Source organism: Pan paniscus, chromosome X (genome assembly GCF_029289425.2).
Source record: "Pan paniscus chromosome X, NHGRI_mPanPan1-v2.0_pri, whole genome shotgun sequence".
In the NCBI taxonomy this organism is placed as follows: domain Eukaryota; kingdom Metazoa; phylum Chordata; class Mammalia; order Primates; family Hominidae; genus Pan; species Pan paniscus.
The window spans coordinates 49,352,732-49,365,114 of record NC_073272.2 but is presented as its reverse complement, the minus strand read 5'-3'; the positions used below and the strand labels follow the sequence as shown (position 1 = coordinate 49,365,114).

Sequence of the window (12,383 nt, the reverse complement as noted above, 5' to 3'; positions counted from 1 at the left end):
GCATGTTGTGCACATGTATCCTAAAACTTAAAGTATAGTAATAATAATAATACATAAAATAAGTACATAAAAGAGCAACACAATTCTACATTATTTATTTATCTTGGAGTCTGTTTGGTAAAGCAGCTTAGAATTACCATAATTCATATATCATCTTTGCCCAGAATGGGAAACAGTGATGTTCTGATAGAATATGTGACATAGTAAGTTTTCACAAAATATTTATAGAATGAGTAAATTATGCCATTTTCGTATTCCACCATGAATTTTAGATATTGAGCATAATCTGATTAAATGCAGTTTGTTTTCCCTTTTTTGGTGAGCCTGATATACTAGATGTTAGCTCTGTCCTGTGTAAAAGCCTCTCTTCTTTCACCTTTATATTTTTACTCCTACATGTTATGATTTTTAGTTATTCTAGAGAACATAAGCATTGGATTCCTAAAAATTGATTTGGTATTTTTTCCACTTTCAATTTTCCATTTAACCTGTGTTGCACCTTTCATCATTGAGATTATTGCCACAATGTCCATTGCAAAGAATTTACTCTTGGGTTGAAAAACTCATCTGTAAGTCCCTTGTCCTACAGAGTCAGTAACATACATAAATGAAGAGATCAAGAGTCATCAGTCTTTAAAATGACTGTGTAGGTGATTTTGCATTCCACAAATTATTCATGAAATTGCCTTCAAAATCCAGTTTATTTGCAATTCCAATCTTAAGTTCATGTTCTTCTCCAGAAAGCTTAATTTTCATGCCTATTTCCAGCAATACAAAATTTATATGGGCTCAAGAATAAATTAAGTGTCCACTGTACGAAAATTACTCTCAATCTTCCATATCTGAATTCAGGGAACATATTTTTTTTGCACTCCAAAAGCAGATACACTCTGCCACTTGTTTTTATACAATTGTTTTTACTAGATTTCCATTATATTGGAGGGGATTATTGTAGAAAGCCTAATAATTTTGGCTTTAAAGCCATTGTTTTCTCTTTTCAGGTATAATTTATGTTCCTTTGAGTTTCTCTCACCAGACATTTTAAAAATAAAACAAAATATTCTCCTCTGACTACCTCCATATATTTAATACCTTCAATATTCTAAATAGGTTCTATGTCCTTAGCACTGCAGTAATGAAAAGTAAAATATAATCCCTTATTACCAAGGATTTACTTAAAATAAAAGGACAAAAGCATCAAATACCATATGGTTTAAAACTCTCTAGTTTGAAGAATTTGCAGACTAGGGAATCAAACAAGTGAAAAAAATACACTAGAGTAGTTAAGAACTATTTCATGGAACAGAAGCAACTGAACGAAAAATGAAAATATGCATATTGTCCACATATGCAGTACACAAAATAATCAGAAGCCCAGATACAAAATGGAGCTTTATACAGTAGACATTGAGGAAAATGTGAAACAATGAAATAGGGCATGAGATATCCTATTAGTTTTCCATTGCTGCATAACAAATTCCCACGAACTTAGTAGCTTAAGACAACACACTTTTATTATTTCACAGTTTCTGTGTGTCAAAAGTTCACACATAGCTTAACTAAGTCCTCTGTTCAGGATCTCACAAGGTGTCAGCCAGGCTATATTTTCATCTGGAAACTTGACTGGGGAAGAATCCACTTCCCAGATCATTCACGTCATTGGCAGATTTTATTTTCTTGCAGCTACATGACTGAGGGCCCTGGCTTCTTACTGGTTGTCAGCTGGAAGCTACCTTCAAATTGAAGAGGCCACCCATGGTTTCTAGAGGCTGCCTGCAGTTTCTTGCCATGTGGGTTTCCTCAATATGGACGCTTACCTCATTAAGCCAGTAAGGAGAATCTCTTGTGCCAGTCTACTAAAGCAGAGTGTTAGATAATGTAATGAAATCATGGGAGTTACATCATATCATCTTTGACTGTAATATAACCTGATCAAGGGAGTGATATCCCATCACCTTCGCCATATTCTATTTGTTAGAAACAAGTCACAGAGATTCTACCTGCACCCAAGGAGAGGAAATTATACAAGATTGTGTGACTCACTATGTATCACCTTAGTGTGTGTCCACCAGAGTCTTCCCTCTGACCACCAATGCTTTATATCCCTCTCACATGCAAAATACATTCACCCCATTCCAAGGTCCCAAAAGGCTCACCTCATTACAGTATCAGCTCCAAGCCTAAAATTTTATCACCATATTAGGTCCAGGTGCAGATGAGGCTCCTGGGTGTCATCCATTACATACAGCTTCTGAGGCACAATTCCTCTCTTTCTGTATGTGGACCTGTGAAAACAGAAGAGACAGGTTATCTTCCCCCAAAACACTGAACATACAATGGTTGGGCAGACATATAATAAAAGTCGTAGACATTCCAATTCAAGATAGAGAAAAATTGAAGTTATAAACCTTCTTTTAGAGAAGAAGTGAGTTAAGGGAGTTTAGAACTTTCAAGATGAGTTACCTTCTGTGACGGTTAATTTTATATCAACTCAACTGGGCTAAGATGCCCAGATAGCTGGTAAAACATTATTGCTAAGTGTGACTGTGAGGGTGTTCCCAGAAAACATTAACATTTGAATCAGCAGACTATGTAAAGATTTGTCTTCACCAATGTGGGCAGGCATCATCTAATCCATTGAGGGACTGAATAGAACAAAAAAATGGAGGAAGGGCAAATTCACCCTCTCTGCTTGAGCTGTGGACATCCATCTTCTCCTGCCCTCAGACATTGAGGCTATTGGTTCTTGGGCCTTCAGACTCCAGGGCTTACACCAACACCATCCCCTCGCCCCCTACCCCATTTTTCAAGCCTTTGGCCTGGGACTGATAGTTGTACCATCAACTCCCCTGGTTCTCAGGACTTCAGACTCAAACTGAATTATATTATCAGCTTCATCTTTTCTAGTTCTCCAGCTTGCAGAAAGAAGATGGTGGGGACTTCTTGGCTTCCATAATGGTGTGAGCAAATTCCATAATAAATCCCCTCTTATATCCATATACCCTATTGGCTCTGTGTCTCTGGAGAACACTGACTAATACACTTTCAGGGCATTTCAAAGGCATCAAGCTCTCCCAGAAAACATGAGATTGACTTCCTAAATGGAAGTCAGTGGTGGCTCACACCTGTAATCCCAGCAGTTTGGGAGGCCAAGGCAGGTGGATCACTTGAGGCCAGGAGTTCGAGACCAGTCTGGCCAACATGGCAAAACCCCATCTCTACTAAAAATACAAAACTACAAAAATTAGCCAGGCATGGTGGCACGCACATATAATCCCAGCTACTTCGGAGGCTGAGGCTGGAGAATCGCTGGAACCTGGGAGGCAGAGGTTGCAGTGAGCCGAGATCATGCCACTACACTCCAGCCTGGGTGATAGAGTGAGACTCTGTCTCAAAAAAAAAAAAAAAGTTTACTGAGATGATTAAAACAAAAAATTCCAAGGCTTAAGTACATGTAGGAAACATGGAGAGCACAAAAGAGGGAAAGATAAATTCTCCATGGGGAAGTGGGTTTGCCTGCCAGTGTTGGGGAAGCTTAACATGGAAAGTGAAACATGTGAGGCAAAGTGCAACAGCATGGGGGTAAAAAAAATAATAATAAAATAAATAAAGTATCTGACATCATGGAAGTGCAAATAGCTCTATGCAAAAGGACAGGAGTCTATGTCTCATGTTAGGGAAGCAAAATAAGTTTAAAAATCTAAGGACAGACTGGGTGCAGTAGCTCAGGCCTGTAATCCCAGCACTTTGGGAGGCCAAGGCGGTTGGATAACCTGAGGTCAGTAGATACAGATCAGCCTGGCCAACATGGCGAAACCCCATCTCTACCAAAAATACAAAAATTAGCCAGGCGTGTTAGCAAACACCTGTAATCCCAATTACTCGGGAGGCTGAGGCACGAGAATCAGGAGGTTAGAAACCCGGGAGGTGGAGTTTGCAGTGAGCCCAGATCATGCCACTGCACTCCAGCCTGGGAGACAGAGTGAGGCAAAAGTAATAATAAATAAATAAATAAATAAATTAATTAATAAAAACTAAGGACAAATGCTGGACTACAATCATGGGAAAAGCATGGATTTTTTACTTGAACTAATGGATCACCACTAAGGGATTCTATATACAGGAAATAAATATAAACTAACTTTTGTATCTTGAAAGAATAAATTCCACGTTACCATTGTATTTTGTACTTCAGGATAACATGTTAAAAATAGAGACTTTTTTTTTTTTTTTGAGGAACCGACCACGAGCAGGGCCATCACACAGAGTTTTAAGTCCAGACTGAAAACACATATTGTATGCTCCAATATTCCTTTAATTTTGAACTATTTAAGGCATAAGAAGTGTCAAAAGGCTCCAGAGGAATATAAAAATGTAGGATAGTTTGTACCTAGATGAAACAAGATAATTAGAGAGGTGTGCACATGAAGAACCCGATGGGCTGAGTTCTGCACTGGCCCTGTGCCTTTGACTTATTTGGAAGACAGCTCTAAATCAGTGGTTCTCAACATTGAGCGTGTATCAGAATCACCCAGAGGGCTTGTCAGCACACAGACTGCTGAGCCTCACACCCAAAAGTTAGATATTCCCTAGGTCTGGCATAGGGTCCAAGAATTTGCATCTCTAACAATATCTCAGGTGCTGTTGGTGGTGGTCCAGGGAACACACTGGAAGAACCACTGCTCCAGAAGATGGCCATGGCAAACTCTATTGCGCATTTATCATTAGGTTGACCACCTGTCCAGTTTACACCTGCTGTTCCAGCATGATTATTAATGATGCCTCTTTCACTTTCCAAAGTTTCTGAATTTGGATGATAAAGTATAAGGTCACCTCACCTATAATCCATAATAAGATCAAAAAGGGGTTTTGGAGCCGAGCACAGTGGCTCATGCCTGTAATCCCAGCACTTTGGGAGGCCAAGGCCAGTGGATCACTTGAGGTCAGAAGTTCGAGACCAGCCTGACCAACATGGTGAAACCCTGTCTCTACAAAAAAATACAAAAATTAGCTGGGTGTGGTGGTGCATGCCTGTAATCCCAGCTACTCGGGAGGCTGAGGCTGGAGAATCCCTTGAGCCCAGGAGGCAGAGTTTGCAGTGAGCTGAGATGGTGCCACTGCACTGCAGCCTGGGTGATAGAGCGAGACTCTGTCTCTAATAAATAAATAAATAATACAAAAATTAGCCAGGCATGGTGGCACGTACCTGTAATCCCGGCTAGTCAGGAGGCTGAGGCTGGAGAATCGCTTGAGCCTGGGAGGCGGAGTTTGCAGTGAGCCGAGATCGAGCCACTGCACTCCAGCCTGGACAACAGAGCAGGACTCTGTCTCAAAAATAAGGGGGGTGGGAGATGGTTTACATTCAATTATCAGGAAATCATTACCCTGGAAAAATTTTTCTTCACCCTTGTAGTCATTTTTCTCCCTGAGGCCAAGGTAAATCCTACAAATAACTGCATTTTCTTTCCAGCTATGTCTGATAGGAAGCTCAGAAGGAAACTGGCAGTTTAATTTTACTCTGCAGAACCCTAGGGCCCAAATGCCTACAGCCCAAATCAATTCTGATCCTGACTTCATCCATTCTTTCTATATTTTCTCTGATCTAATTTTTATGGAGCTATACTTGTACATTTTACTACAGGGATTCTTAAAAGCTCACAAAAGCTGCTGAACTGCAACAGGTGCAACAAATACATGAATTAACGATAACTCATGAGAAACGTGGTTATTTCCTGACTTTCTTGGGTAGGGACATAGGTCTGTGAAGTCAAGGTTGTGTTGCTCAGATTAAGCAGGCTGGAAATCTCCACACTTCCGCTGGACAAGAGGCTGCACCCCATGGAAAGCCAGAGAACTCCATGCCTCTGTGATCACAAGCTGCATATGTGTGACTGATCTGATCATGTGGCACTTGGAAAAAGGCAGATTTCTCATTGAGACTAAGTGTGCAATTGTCCCCTCCCAATTCATTTATTTTATTATTATTATTATTATTATTATTATTATTATTATTATGTGAGACACAGTTTCGCTCTGTCGCCCAGGCTGGAGTGCAGTGGCGCAGCTTACTGCAACCTCCACCTCCCAGATTCCAGCAATTCTCATGCCTCAGCCTCTGGAGTAGCTGGGATTACAGGTGTGCGCCACCATGCCCGGCTAATTTTTGTATTTTTATTTATTTTTGAGACAGAGTCTCGTTCTGTCACACAGGCTGGAGTGCAGTGGCACGATCTCAGCTCACTGCAACCTCCGCCTCCCTGGTGCCAGTGATTCTAGTGTCTCAGCCTCCGAAGTAGCTGGGATTATAGGCGCGTGCCACCATGCCTGGCTAATTTTTGTATTTTTATTTATTTATTGAGACAAGAGTCTTGCTCTGTCGCCCAGGCTGGAGTGCAGTGGCGCGATCTGGGCTCACTGCAACCTCTGCCTCCCGGGGTCCAGAGATTCTCCAGCCTCAGCCTCTCAAGTAGCTGGGATTATAGGTGTGTGCCGCCAAGCCCAGCTAATTTTTGCATTTTTAGTAGAGACATGGTTTCACCATGTTGACCAGGCTGGTCTGCAACTCCTGACCTCAACTGATCCACCCACCTCTGCCTCTCAAAGTGCTGAGGTTACAGGCATGAGCCACAGCGCCCAGCCCATTTATTATTAACACCTGTCCTTACACCCTGACCCAAGAGTACAATTTCTAAAACTATATCTGTAGAAAATAATCATGTATGTGCACAAAGATTTAAATGTAGGAATTTTACCACGGTGATGTTCATAACAGTTAAAACCAAAACCAACTTTCATAAATATTTATTAACAGCATATTGGTTATATAAATTATGATATATTCAAAGATACGCTATTTGCAGCTGTTAAAATTGTTTAGAAAAACATATGCTGCCATGGAAAAATATTTAAGTTAAAATACAACGTGAAAAAACAAGGTAACCAAACAACATGATTCCAGTTTTCATTTAAACTAAAAGTGCACATATGAATATACTGATCACTTGCAAACATAAGCACCAAAGCACATGCCCAGAAAAAAATATATGGAAGCAAATAAATCAAATTGTTGATAGAATTTATATTTAGGAGATGGCAGAGTTAGAGGTCATTTTTACTTTCTTCTTTGTATTTATTCATAATGCATAACTTAATATTAGGAATATAATTATTTATATAATAAACAAAACTAAAACAACAGAGTTTCAGAATATATACGGGCTTACTGACTGCATGACCCTGAGCCCCTGAGAGGATGAACCCTTCCAGAGCCGACAGCATCCACAGGCAAGTCTGAAAGGAGGGAGCTGTCAGCCAGAGCCTGGCTCACTCATCGTCCTCCTCGGTTTACAGAATCTCAACGGGAACTCTGAGTGGGAAAGTTGATCTCAGCTGTGGTGGGTGAAGGTAGAAGACACAGTCAGGAGACCTGGCTCCAGTCTAGTGCTGTCACTGCCAACCTGAGAGGCCTGGGCGAGTCACTTGCCTTCTGGGGCCATTTTATTTATCTTTGAAGGGAGGAGGGAGAGCCGGAAGGACCCCGGAGACTGTGGTGGCCCTACTACCCTGCCAGTCTCTAAGTTCCAAAGAAAAAAGGGTTTTTCTATACCTAAATCAGGATAGAGAAGAAATCGGCACATCCCCAGAGGAGGGGGGAAAGGGAGTGCTGGTGAGAATCAGCTGACATCTGTAAAGAATCAATGGAGAGGGAAGGATCCGTGCTGGGGTGGGGGATAGTGTCTCCCTGGCTATGGCTGGTGGCTGCTCCCACTCGGATCTCCCCCTAGACACCCTGCAGGGAGCTGCCTCCCCCTCTCCCCTAGGCCATGGGGATGAACCCTCCACATCCCCCCATCTCTTCCATCTCAACTCCACAGAAGATTCTGATGTACAGTAAAAGGTGATCACTAAATCACTGATCCTCCCCCACAAAGCTGCTAAAAATAATTAATCACCACAGGAACCCTTGCAATGACCAAATTTGGTTACAGCCTTTTTAAAAATCTCTCTCTGTTTTGCAGATAAAGGTTACAGTCTTATAGTCCAAAGATGAGGAGAAATTCTTAAACACTTCCATGCAGAAACAAGTTTTATACAAGGGAGAGGAATAAGACCAGCAGCAGATATCTCATTGACAAAAATTGAATTCAGATGTCATTTAACATCTACAGACCATGTATTAGTTATCTATTGCTGTATTATAAATTACCACAAACTTGATGGGCTTAAAAACACACACATCTCATGGTTTCTGTAGGTTAGGAATCTGGGTATGGCTTAGCTGGGTCCTCTGTTTCAGAGTCTCTCATAGGGCTACAATCAAGGTGTCATCCAGGGGTTGTGGCTTCATCTGAAGGCTGAACTGGGGAAAGACTTACTTCCAAGCTCACTTATGTGGTTGTTCCAGGATTCTATCCCTTTGGGGATGTTGGGATGTACTGAAAGTCTCAGTTTCTGATAGTTGGAGGCTATCCTTGCTACATGGGCCTTCCCAACATGTTGCCAAAACCAACAAGGGAAAGAGCCTGTCACCAAGACAGAAGCTATGATCTCTTGTAATCTAACCACAAAGGTGGCATCCTCTCAATGTTAAGGTATTGTATTGGTTAGAAGCAAGTTACTCAAATGGAGGGAATTACACAGGGTGATGAATTCCAGGAGGCAGGGATCACTGAGGGTTATCTCAGAAGCTACTTCCCATAGACCAATCTTGTCCAATCTGCGGCCCATGGGCCACATGTAGCCCAGGACATCTTTGAATGCAGCCCAACACAAATTGGTAAACTTTCTTAAAATATTTTGAGATTTGTTTTGCTATTTTTTTTTAGCTCATTGTATGTGTGGTCCAAGACAATTCTTCTTCTTCCAGTGTGACCCGTGGAAGCCAAAAGACTGGACACGCCTACCATAGGCCACGGAGAGATAAGAATTCCAACCCTGTACCCCATCCCAAGAAACCATTCCTTGGTCAGGGCAAAAGAATGACAGTTTCAGACATGAAATAATTTGAAGAGTGTTTCACTGATTTATTCTGCTTAAAGAAAACACTTAGGGATGTATTCTAAATAAATGAATATGAAATCATAAGAGAGATCGCAAAATAAGAGAGCAAAACAATGGTTCACAATTACTGTTGAGGTAAAATACACACCCCTGAGCACACACTCATACAGTTAAAAGTTAAATTATAATACATGAAGTCACTGGGGATTTTGAATAAAAATGTTAAGTGAGATTTCTTGAAGCAGGATTAACTCAACCTGTAAGAAAAATATAGTCTTTAAATACACAGCTTAAATTTTTCTAGAAAAATAAGAAAGTAATACTATTCATCTTTTTCTATAAAATAAGGTCCGGTTATGTTCGGATAAAATAGTAAAGGAAATAAATCATGCCTGTTGGAAATGGGAAAAGTATATAATGGGACAATTAATAAAAGTAAAACTTTCCAAACTAATGAGGAAAACAGTAGGGACAAAAATGAACAGAAACTGGCCGGGCACAGTGACTCACACCTGTAATCCCAGCACTTTGGAAGGCTGAGGCGGGCAGATCACTAGAGGTCAGGAGTTTGAGACCAGCCTGGCCAATTTGGCGAAACCACATCTCTACTAAAAATACAAAAACTAGCCAGGTGTGGTGGCACATGCCTGTAATCCCAGCTACTTAGGAGGCTGAGGCAGGAGAATTGCTTGAACCTGGGAGGCAGAGGTTGCAGTGAGCCAAGATCAGGTCACTGCACTCCAGCCTGTGTGACAGAGTGGGACTCCATTTCAAAAGAAAAAAAAAAAAAAGAAAATACGTGACATGGTGTGAAATGGTCTAAGATATATACTTTAGGATTCATCTCTCCCCCCAAAAACACAAAACCACAGAAGAAATTTGTTTTAAAAGGTAGATTTATTCTACCTTTTGATAATATAACAGCTGAAGTAGACAGAAAGACAAAAAATAAATAATCCAACTAGATTGAAAAGTCCCCACCAAGTCCTAATATCTAACAGAGAATATAGTTTCTTCTCTTACATCCATGAAAGTTTTACAAAATTATGTCATGTACCTAGGCCACAGAGAAAATATTGAACAACATTTACAAATTCATATTCTGCAGGCTACATTCTCTGACCATAATAAAAAAACATAATTACATAAAAATAAAAAAAAAGACCACTAAACTATCTTAACCAGTAAGAACCTAAGAAGCTTTCTTCAATACCTAGGATGAAAATGAGAAGTCAATTTTGTAGTTTCACCTTCCATACCAGAGTGTTTGAAACGTAGCTACATGTGGAGGAAAGTGTATAATCTCAAATACTTTACTATCAAAAAAAAAAAAAACAAACTGGAAGCCCCAAAATGATCGAGTTGGGAACATGACTTAGGAAATTAGAAAAAGAACAGCAAAATTAAACAAAAAAAGTAAAATAAAAATACAGAACAAAAAGTCAAGAAGTGATATATAATACAAATAGAAGTTTATATAAATAAAATAAATATAAAATTAGGATGTATAAATAAATAAAAAGCTGATCTGGGAAATCTGATCAAATTGAAAAAAAAGAAAGAAACACAATATTAGTAATGAGAAAGGAGATATTGTACCAGACAAGTAGTAATGTAAAGTAGTTGTACTGGAATATGAGGTATAAAGTCTAGAGCAACACACTTAAACATTTAGAACTATGTGAGTTCCTGGGAGGAGAGTAATTATAAAAGCAGATTAAAAAAAAATCATAAGGGCTGGGTGTGGTGACTCACGCCTGTCATCCCAGCACTTTGGGAGGCCGAGGCAGGCGGATCACCTGAGGTCAGGAGTTCGAGACCAGCCTGGCCAACATGGTAAAACCCCATCTCTACTAAAAATACAAAAAAAATGCCAGGTGCGCGTCTGTAATCCCAGCTACTCAGGAGGCTGAGGCAGGAGAATCACTTGAACCCTGGAGGCAGAGGTTGCAGTGAGCCAAGATCGGGCCACCACACTCCAGCCTGGGCAACAGGGCGAGACTCCGTCTTAAAAACAACAACAACAAAAAAAAAAATCATAAGGAATCAGTGAGCATAGGAAAAAAAACAGGAAAGGTCGTTCAGGTCTGTCATTGGAGACATACCAGCACCCACAAGCAACACTACTGGACGCACCTCCAATGGCACAGAAGGCCTGGCTGGGGGCTGGCAAAGGCAGATGTGGCAGAAGTCACCTTCTGGCAAACCTACAGGTGTGAAATAGGTGTGACAGGACAGGCTGGAAAGGACAGGGCACACTCACAGCAGGGTGGTGGGGGGAGGGGGCCCAGAAGTGAAAGGCAGGACAGACTAGGGTTGGACTGAGATGTGCCAAGGCTGACAGGGCAAGGACCTCGTGGGATGGCCAGGAATGGGACAAGATGGGTGCAGGTGGGGGCGTGATGGTCATGACAGGCGAGGCCTGTCACCCACCGACTATTGGAGGTTTGGAATTGGGTTTGCAGCCACAGAGACAGGTTTAGGGAACATCATGAGATATCAAAATCCTTGTTCTTCCAAAGTCGGTGAAGAAAACTCTAGACAGTGGATGTAACGGCAGGGCAGATCCCTTGGCCTCACCCAGGTTCAGGGAAGAAAGGGAAAGGGATGGAGGAATGGATGGGAATGGGGAATTTTAAACAATCCCCCTGACCACCACCAAGGAGTGGTAGACAGAGAGACAGGAGACCAAGTGGTGGACAGAGAAGCACAGAGACAAACTCCAAGATGCCCTAAGAAAAAGGTGCATGGAGGCCGGGAGCGGTGGCTCACGCCTGTAATCCCAGCACTTTGCGAGGCCGAGGCGGGCGGATCACGAGGTCAGGAGATCGAGACCATCCTGGCTAACACGGTGAAACTCCGTCACTACTAAAAATACAAAAAATTAGCCAGGCGTGGTGGTGAGCGCCTATAGTCCCAGCTATTGGGGAGGCTGAGGCAGGAGAATGGCGTGAACCCAGGAGGCGGAGCTTGCAGTGAGCCGAGATCGCACCACTGCACTCCAGCCTGGGCGACAGAGCAAGACTCCGTCTCAAAAAAAAAAAAAAAAGAAAGAAAAAGATGGATGGAGCAACAGATGTGGGAGGAGAGATTCATGAGGTGTCACCTTTACACAGAGTGTGGAATACGGGACCTAGGTCCAGCAAGGCTTAAATGTCCACCCTGGAGTACAGGTCACTGGTGAACGGCTCGTGCTGGATCGTCCCGTGCAGCATCAGAGCCAGCAGCCGCACCCGGTTCATCATAGACGTGCGCACCTTCTGCTCCTGCTCAAACAGCTGTTCCAGCTTGTGCAAATGTGGGACCTGAATATGCGAGAGGGAGTCCAGGATCCTACCCCATCCCTCAGCCCCCTCGGCATGGCACCTACAGCCTGCATGCAC

The 12,383-nt window shown here is 41.9% G+C and overlaps 1 long non-coding RNA gene across 1 annotated transcript in view; it reads right to left on the bottom strand.

The window, feature by feature from the left end:
- Positions 1–1,490: 1,490 nt before the first annotated feature.
- The window catches only part of LOC134729771 (uncharacterized), a 29,830-nt gene continuing 18,937 nt past the window's right edge, over positions 1,491–12,383 (bottom strand). Inside the window, exon 4 of the long non-coding RNA XR_010111203.1 lies at positions 1,491–2,285. This is a non-coding gene — a long non-coding RNA (uncharacterized LOC134729771). The remainder of the gene's footprint in view (positions 2,286–12,383) is intronic.